Source organism: Octopus bimaculoides, chromosome 5, assembly GCF_001194135.2.
Source record: "Octopus bimaculoides isolate UCB-OBI-ISO-001 chromosome 5, ASM119413v2, whole genome shotgun sequence".
Lineage (NCBI taxonomy): Eukaryota > Metazoa > Mollusca > Cephalopoda > Octopoda > Octopodidae > Octopus > Octopus bimaculoides.
The window spans coordinates 65,050,651-65,061,345 of NC_068985.1; the positions used below are offsets into that span (position 1 = coordinate 65,050,651).

Consider the following 10,695-nt stretch of genomic DNA (forward strand, 5'->3'; position numbering starts at 1 on the left):
GATTTTACTAATTCGATTTTTCAAATTTACAAATATTATACTAATATACTCTCATGCAGAACTACACCTTACAAAAAATAAATAAATACATGAATGTATGACAGGAATATATTCTAAATAGGACCCAAATATATAAAAAGAAAGGACAAAGAATATAAAAGGAAAGAACTAAAAACAAAGAAAAAACAGGAAGACATTTTTTGTTTTCTTTATATTTTCTATTTATTATTCTCTATTTTTTTTTTCTTCTCTCTTCTTCCTTTCTTTTTTTCTTCCTTCTTCTACCATCCCTAGAAACCCTCTCAAAACAGTACAGTAAGTAGTAAACAAGCTTTTAACTTTTTTTTTATTGACACGCCTTAAAAAGACCATTTCAATACAATGGCCCTTCTCTCTCTCTTTTACCCCATCCATCTCTCTATCTGTCTGACTATCAGTCTATCTATCTCTCTATCTGATGTTTTATTTCATTGTATGTTTTATTTTCCTTATTCTTCTTATTTTTCTTAATTACTCTCTGTCTGTATCTATATCTTTGCAATGGAATCTGTCCTTTGCCGTTCCTGCCTAATGGCTTAAACCTATGGTCACTAACATGCCATATTAAATCCAAGCAAAACAGAGTTTATCTAATGAGATACCTCTTATTACATTACCTGATGAGATGTTTCTGCACCGAGAAATGCACCCCCAATTAATTGTATAGTTTTCCATCTGCAAGGGTTCCATCTACATGATATGTCAAAATGACTGTTGTGAGCAATAAAGTTTCCCGTGTGTTCCATTTTCGATCTCTATCATCTGTTTTATATTCAACGTACACTGAGGAATTCTTGAGGTAGATCCAGTGAGAATTGTGTAATTACTGTGGATGACATCAGGTAGCCATAGGCAGTGAGCATGCTTCATTGGTGTGCTACTAGGAACCTACTCAATACTTAAATATGCATTCAGTATAAGCATATTGGTCAAGCATGTTTAGTGCTTGACCCAACAAAATGTTGGATCATGCTCAAACGAGTCTTGGCTATAATTCCATAACCTTGCTGCACATTAGAAAAATTGATTTTGTACAATTTTAAAATTTTCATTAACTTTTTAAGACTTTGTTAAAATTTCATATACTTAATATTAAAATATTCATTGTATTATAACCTTTATTTTCATAAAGTTATATAGCATAATAATTAATAATTATAATAATAAAATCTTTTTAACATTATTTTCTCGAGAACCTCTTCATATCCACATTTCAGTTTTTTTTACTCTCACTTATCCTCTCCCACTCTTCTTTCTGTTTGTTTACTCTCTCTTACTTATTCTCCTCCTCACTCTCTTTTTCTGCCTGTCTGTCTCCCTCTCTTTCCCCCCTGTCTCTTCTGTTTGCTTTTCTCTCTCCCACTTTTCCCCTTTCTATGTTTATTTACTCTCTTTTTAACTTTCTGTCAATTCTCTTTCAGTCCTCCTGTCTGTCTATGAGTCCTCCCCTCTCTCTGTATCTATCTTTCTACCTGTCTGTCTATTTTACTCTTACTTATCCTCTCCTACTTATTTTCCTCCCCTATCAGTCATCCCCTCTTTATTTATCTATCTTTCTATCTGTCTCCCTCCCTCCCTCCCTCCCTCTCTCTCTCTCTCCTATTTGCTTTTCTCTCCCACTCTTCCTCTTTCTATGTTTGTTCATTCTCTTTTCAACTTATTCTTCTTTTTCTGTTAATTCTCTATCAATCCTCATGTCTACCTATCTATGAGTCTTCCACTCTCTCTATATCTATCTTTCTGTTGGTCTGTCTGTCTCTCTATTTCTATCTCTGTCTTTCTCCCACTTTCTTTATCTTTTTATTTGCGTTTCTCTCTTACACTCTTCCCCCTCTTACTGCTGTAACTTTCTCTCTTTCTCTTTTACACTTCCTTCTCTATCTCCTCAACATGCTTTACTACCTTTTCTTTCCTGTCTATTCTAACTATTCCTCTTTACCTCGCAACACTAGAGGAGTTAAATCGCCCACGAGTTGACTTCTCTCTGGTTATGTCTTGTCTCTTCTTTCTGGTGATCATTGCCAGGCCAAATTTAATTAACACTATGTCCAAATTCTAATTAATGAGTTAAATTAGTGTTTTCTTACTTTTCACTGGGCTCAAGAGTAACCTGAATAGCATGAACAGAGGGAGGTACAGATGTTATTATGTGAGACAATGTGGTCACTTTACCTGTTGGAAATAGCAGCCAGATTACCCTCAAATCACTTTCTACTGTCTCTTAGAAAAGACGCATTTGATGATGTATTTCTAGACATACTGTATCAGAAATACAGAACGACTGCTCAAGCTGAAATATCTTTGATCGTAGATTTGCTTGCTCAGGAATGGTCTGGGGCTAAATAATCAGAAATGTTTTATGTACATTATAAAATAAAAATCAATAGTGGCCTTTCCCACATAAAAACCAACAATCTCCTCAACATGGTATGGAGGTGAACCAGAAACTGGGCTAATGGTAGCAGTGGTACTTGAATGATAATCTAAATAATAAATAATATAATATAATCTTAAGAAAAATAGAAATTTAAATGGAAAAAATCTCCTGTTTTACAGAAAAAGGGTTCAGCAAAATGTTCAAACTTTAAATTTTTCTAAAAAAAAAGTGTTGTTTTACAGAAAATGCTTTGATAAAATGTTAAGTCTTCAAAAGTTAGACTCAGAAAAATAAAAAAATGTTAATTGGCATTTTGTTGCACTTTTTGAAATGCTTCATCTCATTAGCAAATGCATTTTGTTTTCAAAGGGGGTGGGGATACCACCACTTCAATCCCCTTTTATTAACAAATGAAGATTAACAATATCATTTCTTTTAGAAGTGCAAGTAGAATTTGATGTGGATTAAGAATGGAAGGAAACAAATAATGAAATGGGGGAGAGAAGAGAAAAAGAAGGAGAGGAAGAGAGGAGAAAAACAAAGGTAGTTCCAGAAAGAAGCAGAATGATGTAAGGTGAATGATGGAATGAAGAAGAGAAAAGGAAAGGAAGGAGGATGAGAGAAAATGAAAAGAAGAGGAGAGAGAAAAGAAAAAAAGTGAGATAAGCCTGGGAAGTAGGATGATGACCCAGATGAAGAGAAAGGATTGAAAAATGGAATGGAGGAGAGAAAAGGAAAAAAAAAAAGAAGATAAAGAGAAGAGTTTATTATTAAAACTATTTTCTTCAAAAAAGTGCAACAATAAGAATTTTTTTATTTTTCCAATTCTAGTTTCTAACTTCTGAAGCCTCAACATTCTAACTTCCGAAGGCTCATAATTTGAAGAAAAGCAACAAAAATGTATTAGGTTATAGCAGTACGTACGTTTCGTACAAGCTTCATTTATTTATGTAGTGAGAACACCACATAAGATGTGCAATGAAAATGTACTCCTCAGCTGCATAATGGAAGTTCATTTCAGAAAGCCATTTTGTAAATGTGTGCAAATACAAGAGTAGGAGATGAAGAGAATACCGTCTTGACTGGGCTGCTAATCAACAGTCTAGACTGACCACACATGTGATGTTAAATGGTCTAGATAGATGGCTATTTACTTGAACTACTGAGTGGATGTCACTGTATAAAGCAGTGATCCAACCACAGAAGACTGGACTGAAATTAGCCAGACTAATGACAGCCTCCAAGTATCAATGATCAACCCTATCGAAAGCTTTTGATTGATCCAAATTGATCAGTGCCCCGCCCATACCAGGTTCCTTAAGTACTCTGTCTGTGATGTAGCACATGAGGTGGAGGTTGTCATGGATACTTCTGCCTGGCATGGCACATGTTTACGCCTTGTCAACCAGTTTCTCGATGATAAGTGCCAACCTCTCGGCTAGCACCTTGGCCAAAACTTTCAAATCTGCATTGAGCAGAGTGATGGGCCAGAAATTATCTATAATGTTCTCCTTGTTTAGGTCTTTCTTTAGCAGAGCCACCACTCCTCAGCTCACAAAACAGGGGATACTCCCGTTTTGCTGCCAGTTGCAGTAGACTGTTGCCAAGACATCTTCAAATAAGTCTGGCATATGACAATAAAGCTCATAGGCCAGACCATCCAAGCCTGGCAACTTGTCTCTCATGCAGCCTGCCATTGCATTCCATACATCAGCGGCTGTAATGGGACTTTCACAACTCTCCGCCTGCTTTGCCAAGAGTCATGGCAAGCCATGCAAGTAGGCACTAAAGTTTATCCTGCATTCCGGCCCACCAGTTGATGGAAGGCCTCACACATCCTTTCAGGCGTAAGTAACTTGTGTCTCTGTTGATCTATCAAAGACCAAATGGTGGCTTTGTTGTCACGTTGCACCTCCACCATTTGGGCCTCTCGGGTGGCTCCAGTTCCCTCATTTCTTAAGGCACACATCCTAGCTCTGACAATGCAACCTTTGTGTTTGGCATTGAAGTGTTGATCAAGGACCAACCTTGCCACCAGCATGTTGGTCACAATGTCACTTCTAAGTGTCCCTTCTAATTTTTTAACTAGGTCTCCCTCTATTCTATTTCAATCTCTCGCTTTAATTGCCCTCTTTAGGGTAAATCACCGTATGTCTTTGATGATGGCTCCCGTCAGTGCCCTCCTAACTAATGTGCTAATCCGGTCTCTGTAAGCTTGTTGCACCAGGAGTGATATGTTCAGCTTCCAGTATCCGGGACCCTGCTTATTATTCTTATCTAAGTCGAGCATACAAGTCATGAATTTGTGATCTGTGTAACTGACTATGTGAAACTGTGGACAAACTACACTATCCCTATCTACTGTCTCACAGAATACTCTATCTAAATATGATCTGGATGATCCAATGCTGTTGGTCCCTTTCCACATTGGCACGTTCAGGTAGTTCAGCTGGTACCTGTCAGACAGTTGGAAACATCTGAGCAGATCTTTGAGGCATTTGCATCCCCTTCTCTTCCTATCTCTCCCTACATATTCTAGACGTGTGTCCAAGATAGCATTCCAATCTCCTACTAAAAGTAAAGATTGAGACATTCCCAGGAAAACCTCTAGACGTCAAAAGAAATCCAACCAACTTAAGGATGGTGCGTGTACCGTTATCAGTCAGAGAGTACACCCATTAATGCCATCAACATCCAAGACAACCAGCCTACCCTCTGGGTCTAGGAATACTGCCCTTACTTTGGGATCCAGACCCTTTTGAAAAAGCACTGTGGTGCCACCACCACCCATTCTTGACAGACACAGAGAAAAATAAATGTCGAATTGTCTGCTGAACATGGGCTTGAGGGTCCGCAGGCTGGAGAGTCTGGTTTCACTGATGGCTGTAATATCTACATTTAGTGGTTTGATGTCATTCAACAGGTAGCCTTATCTCCAAGGCGACCCCCCCGACACACACACACACACACATTTATAATATCTAGTCTGAGCATGGACCTAGTGAAAGTTGTGCTTTACACACAAAGAGAGAAAAGAGTCACTTGCTGTTCAAAAACAGGGTGTTCTCCTCAGAAGTTTCTGTGAGGAGGTTTTTGTAAAGTTTTTTGACAAATGTTTTTGAAATCTCCTTACTGCATTAGGGTAGAGAGATTTCATGATTTTGTGTGTGCTTTGTGTAGTGTTTAAAATTTGTATGTGTTGTGGTGGTGTTGTGTATGGGTGTTTTTTTTTTTTTCAAATTGTTTCCTGTGATGTCAGTGTGAGACCTGATGCATTGCATCAGGTCCAAATTGTTGGTGTTGACTGCAGTTAGCATTGTGGGGCCACTTGGCACGTTTATGTGTTTGTAGTGTTGGTGCTGGTATTGTTAATGTGTGTGGAAATGTTGACATTGGGAGTGGTGTATCTCCCTGCTTTGTTTGACAGAGTGATCATTCTATTTTTTTTCCCTTTTTTCTTCTTCCCCCGTGGCCATTTGCCATTCTTCTGTGTCGCCTTCACCAGACTACATGTCGGAGGAATCAGAATATTGAAAGGGAAGGGTATTGGGGTCGATTTGTGTGTGTGTGTTGATGATGTTGCTGTTGTTAGTGCTGGTTGGTGGCTGTTGGGATGTGTTGTATAAGTAGCTGGAGGTGAGAGGTTAGTCTTTTTCTTCTTTTCTGGCTTTGGTGCTTCTGTAGCTGTTGTTGTTTGTTGGTGGTGGTGATGGTGGTGTCGATTGGTTGGGTTGGTTGAGTTGGTTGGCTGATTGGTTGGTTGGTGGAGCTGTTTCATCTGTTGTTGCTGCTGTAGTTGTGCTGATGGTGATGTGAGTAACAGTGCTGGTTTTGTGTTGGTTTTTTTTCTTTTTGGTGTTGTTGTTGTCCCTGTACTGTTGGACACAGTCGAACGCAAGGTGGTTTTTGCTACCACAAAGGTGACAATGTGACCGTTTGCCTTCATCGGCCACATGTAGGTTTGTGCTGTCCAGCAGTTTTACTAAGTCTGGGACAGATTCGATCTCTTTTGATCCACTTGGATTAAGTGCTTGGTCTAACCCAGTTTTGCTGCTCCAGGACAGCAATTTCTAACATATTAATTGCCTCCTTGAAATCATAGCAGAAGGCTGACACCAGCCATCGTATTTCTATCTCAGGGCGCACATCTTTGATTTTTATTTTCGTCACATGATGACCAAGGTATGTAGGAATCATGATGATTTCCTCACATTTAAGTGGCTTAGTGGAATGTTCTTTTGCTTGTTCCTGTTTATTGAACCTTACTTTGACAGTGGAAAATCTTTTGCGCCTGGTAATATATTTTCTAAATGCCCATACAGGCCTTAAGCACTTTTCCACTGTTTGTTGAGTGGTATGTTCCAACCTTTTTGTTTTTATGTTTATTGTTTTATAAATTATTGTTTTTGTTTTTTTTAAATGTCCTGCAAAATGTCTTTTGGTGTGTGTAATTTTATTGTTCTTTCTTCTTTGGTTAAAACTGACTTGCATTCTAACAATTCTTGGGTCGAAAAAACATGAGTTGTCTCTTTTGCGTCAGAATAGAAGCAAAGTTGTTTTGTTTGTTCATGTTGGTGGTGATTATTTTCTTTCTTACTTGTTGCTATTAGCAGCAGAGGAAAGTCAACTTCCAAATTGGTTAGAGACGCTGTTAGTCTCAAAATAAAACAGATGGTCTACTTGTGTGTGTATGTGTGTGTTTATTTGCAATACACTGTACTGAGCTTTTTGATGATTTGAAATATAAAACACAGTGTTTACCTTATTACAAGCAAACAAAATATGTTTGCAGAAATGGTTTTCTCTCTCTTTAGGTGGAAACAATAGGATTAATTTATTAAGAAGTCATTGTTATCTGATGGTGCCTACTGGGTCAAAATGTAGGTAACCCTTTGTTTGACATCTCCATGGAGAGCTGTAATGGGACTCTGTCTAATCTGAATAACCATATGATTAATCATCATTATCATTTAATTTTCATGTTCCATGTTGACATGGGTTGGATGGTTTGCCAGGATCTGATAGGCCCAAGAACTGCATCATGCTCCAGGATCTGCTTCCTAATGCCAACCACTTTATAGCAAGTATTGGGTGCTTTTTTAATGCCATCAGCACTAGTGAAGCCATCATCAGGTTGCAAAACTTTGAACCCCCAAGGGGTGGATGGCAAGCAATTTTATGCTTGGAGGTGAGAGGTAACAGATATACACAGATTCATCTGAAAATGATTTAATAGAAATATTTAAGTTTTACATTAGCTTTAGTTTAATAAGACAAAACTAAGAGAACACCATTTACATTCATAAAATTTCCAACCAGCCACTAGCTATAATTAGGAACATATATTCACATATTATCTTTCCCTTTAATTCAGAATAACTAATAGACTTTCTAACCAGCATTTAGACGGTACTATTTTCAATAAAGCAGCTAGAAATGGATTTAGTGAAAACTAGAAAGCATAAATTAAATGTCACTGTAATATAGCCAGAATTTCCTAACTTTAATAAGACATTTCTCACTTGTTCCCAAATTCCATAACTCTTCAATTCACATAACATTAAGGTGATTAAGGAAACATTGCTTCCATAATAAAATACCACAGTTGCAAACACCATCTCCATACAGCCATCATTCCAAGAACCAACTTGTAACTGTTGAAATTCGTCTTTTTGTCCATTCAGGGGATTCTGTCTCTCACTGAGCACCCATACCACTTCCAAATGGCATTGAAAGGAATTATATTCTTTTATTTGTTTCATTCATTTGACTGCAGCCATGTTGGAGCACGCCTTTAGTTGAACAAATCAACCCCAGGACTTATTCTTTGTAAGCCTAGTACTTATTCTTTTGCCGAACTGCTAAGTTACAGGGATGTAAACACACCAACACCAGTTGTCAAGCGATGGTGGGGGTACAACACAGAAACACAAACACACACACACACATACACGATGGGCTTCTTTCAGTTTCTGTCTACCAAATCCACTCACAAGGCTTTGGTTAACCTGAGACTATAGTAGAAGACACTTGCCCAAGGTGCCATGCAGTGGGACTGAACCCAGTTGGTAAGTAAGCTACTTACCACACAGCCACTCCTGTGCCTATGTGTCTAACTAAAATCTTTCAAAGTTCATTTCCTTCAACATCTCTACTCATTCTGGTCAAGGAACAGGGAAACTTACAGTTTGTTTGGAAACAGTGATTGGAGACCGGCATACCCTCTAGTAAAATGGAAATAGGCTGGTCCTATCAATGTTGTCCCATTTCTATTTTATTGGAGGGCATGCTAGTCTCCAATCACTGTAAGAACTATAAGCTTTACTTAATTAAGAAGTACCAGAGACTGAAGCAACCTGTGAAATCACATTACTTCTTAAAAAATTTCCAGTTGCTCCAAAATCACAATTCCTAAAAATTAGCTTTAGCCAGTTCTAATCAGCAATGTGAAGTAAATTCCCTTGAAAACAATACCATTAGAGTGAAATGCCTGTTTTTGTATTACTATAGAACAAGTTGTAGATTTACAACAAATCTAATTACATTTTAGCTTCAACCAATGAGAAGGCTTTATGGATATAATGCCTTCTGCCATTTTTAACATTAATTCACACTATCATCTGAAATATGTTTTTTCCAATAAATGTGCATATATAAACAAACACTGTATCACTGTATACGAGTGTTTTGATGTGGAGAACTAACTTGAGAAGACAAAATTTACAAGTGAAATGTTATTTCTATCAAGATTTGGTAAATAAATGCAAACTGATATAATTGCGCCAAAAAATGATGATATTATGACTGAGATGAATTTTAAAATATTGAAAAAGTTTTCTACTTTGGAAAAAAAATGTCTTTTCAACTACCATGATAATGAAAATATATTTTATCCCTAAGGTGAATTAAAAAATAGCTTTTTCATAAATTGAGTGGACAGAAATATAAACATTTATCATTATATATAATATACTAGCAGAGATACTCGGCGTTGCCCGTGTTACATGCAAATGAAGGATGAGACTTTTCTCTTATATTTTGTGTAAGGAACTGGAATACATATGATTCGAATTTCATCAAAATTGCACATGAGGGTTCTTTCCCTCTTTACACACCCTAAAAAAATTCTAATCATGAGACATGTATCCCATATTATTGATATTTATGCACATATTCCAAAAGTTCATTCTTCTGGAACCTGTAAAAAGGATTTTGCTCCTGAAAAATGGAGCTCATGGAGCTCTAAAATGTGGGAATGAAGGCCCCTATTGGGGTTTGAGTGTGTTAATGTCAACCAGAGAAGTTGAATTGTTGGGAATGTTTTTAACTTGGGTCTTATAGTATGCCTGTATATATGTGAGAGTATAGTTTCACTTTAATAGTTTCAGTATGAAATTGAAAGTATTAAAGTGAAAGTATTTGAAATTACAGTAGCGACACGTTGTTGTTTCACTTTTGACATGTAATACTGAAATAGTGGAATAGTTTCAGTGTTAAAGTAAAAGTATCTGACATTACAGTAGAGTGATGTTATTGTTTCAGTTTTAACACATTATACTGAAATAGTGGAGGGATATGATATTGCTGTGGGCTCGAACTATGCAAGAAGTTAAACATTTTTTTGGCCTAAGACACTACATGGACCCTAAGTAAGGCATGTGTTAATTTGGAATGAAATTGGTTGTGTAGTTCTCAAGTTTTAGGGATTCACACACACACACATTCTCATCTTTATATATCTGATATTTATGCACACATTCCAAAATTCCAGTGTTATGGACCCTGTAAAAAGGATTGTGCTCCTGAAAAATGGAGCTCATGGAGCTAAAAAATGTCGGAGTTAAGGCCTCTATTGGTGGTGGGTGTATTAATGTCAACCAAAGAAGTTGAATTGTTGGGAATGTTTTTAACTTGGGTCTAATATGTATTGTTTGAATTTCTTTGAAATAGGAAATATATGTATGTTCACTGGGTTTGTAAAAGAGAGCAAAGCTACAGAAAACCAAAAGACGAATGATCACGATAATCATTCAGCTACCCTAGCCTAGTTGTTACTACTCCTCAATGTAGGATTCCTCACCATACAGGTGACAGGCACAGCTGTAAGATGCATTATGGATCTATAGCAATTGGAAGGGCATGACCCAATTGAAATAACAACGTGTGATGTTTGGAGTGAAGGGAAATGAAAGTGTTGCCTCTGGAGTTTGCAAATGACCACTATACCGATAGGTAACTGGGCAGAAAAAATTTACAATCAATAAATGTCTTAGAACAAC

At 37.2% G+C, this 10,695-nt stretch overlaps 1 protein-coding gene across 1 annotated transcript in view; it reads left to right on the forward strand.

The window, feature by feature from the left end:
• The window catches only part of LOC106869597 (uncharacterized), a 296,444-nt gene that overhangs the window by 56,724 nt on the left and 229,025 nt on the right, over nt 1-10,695 (forward strand). The window lies entirely within an intron of this gene.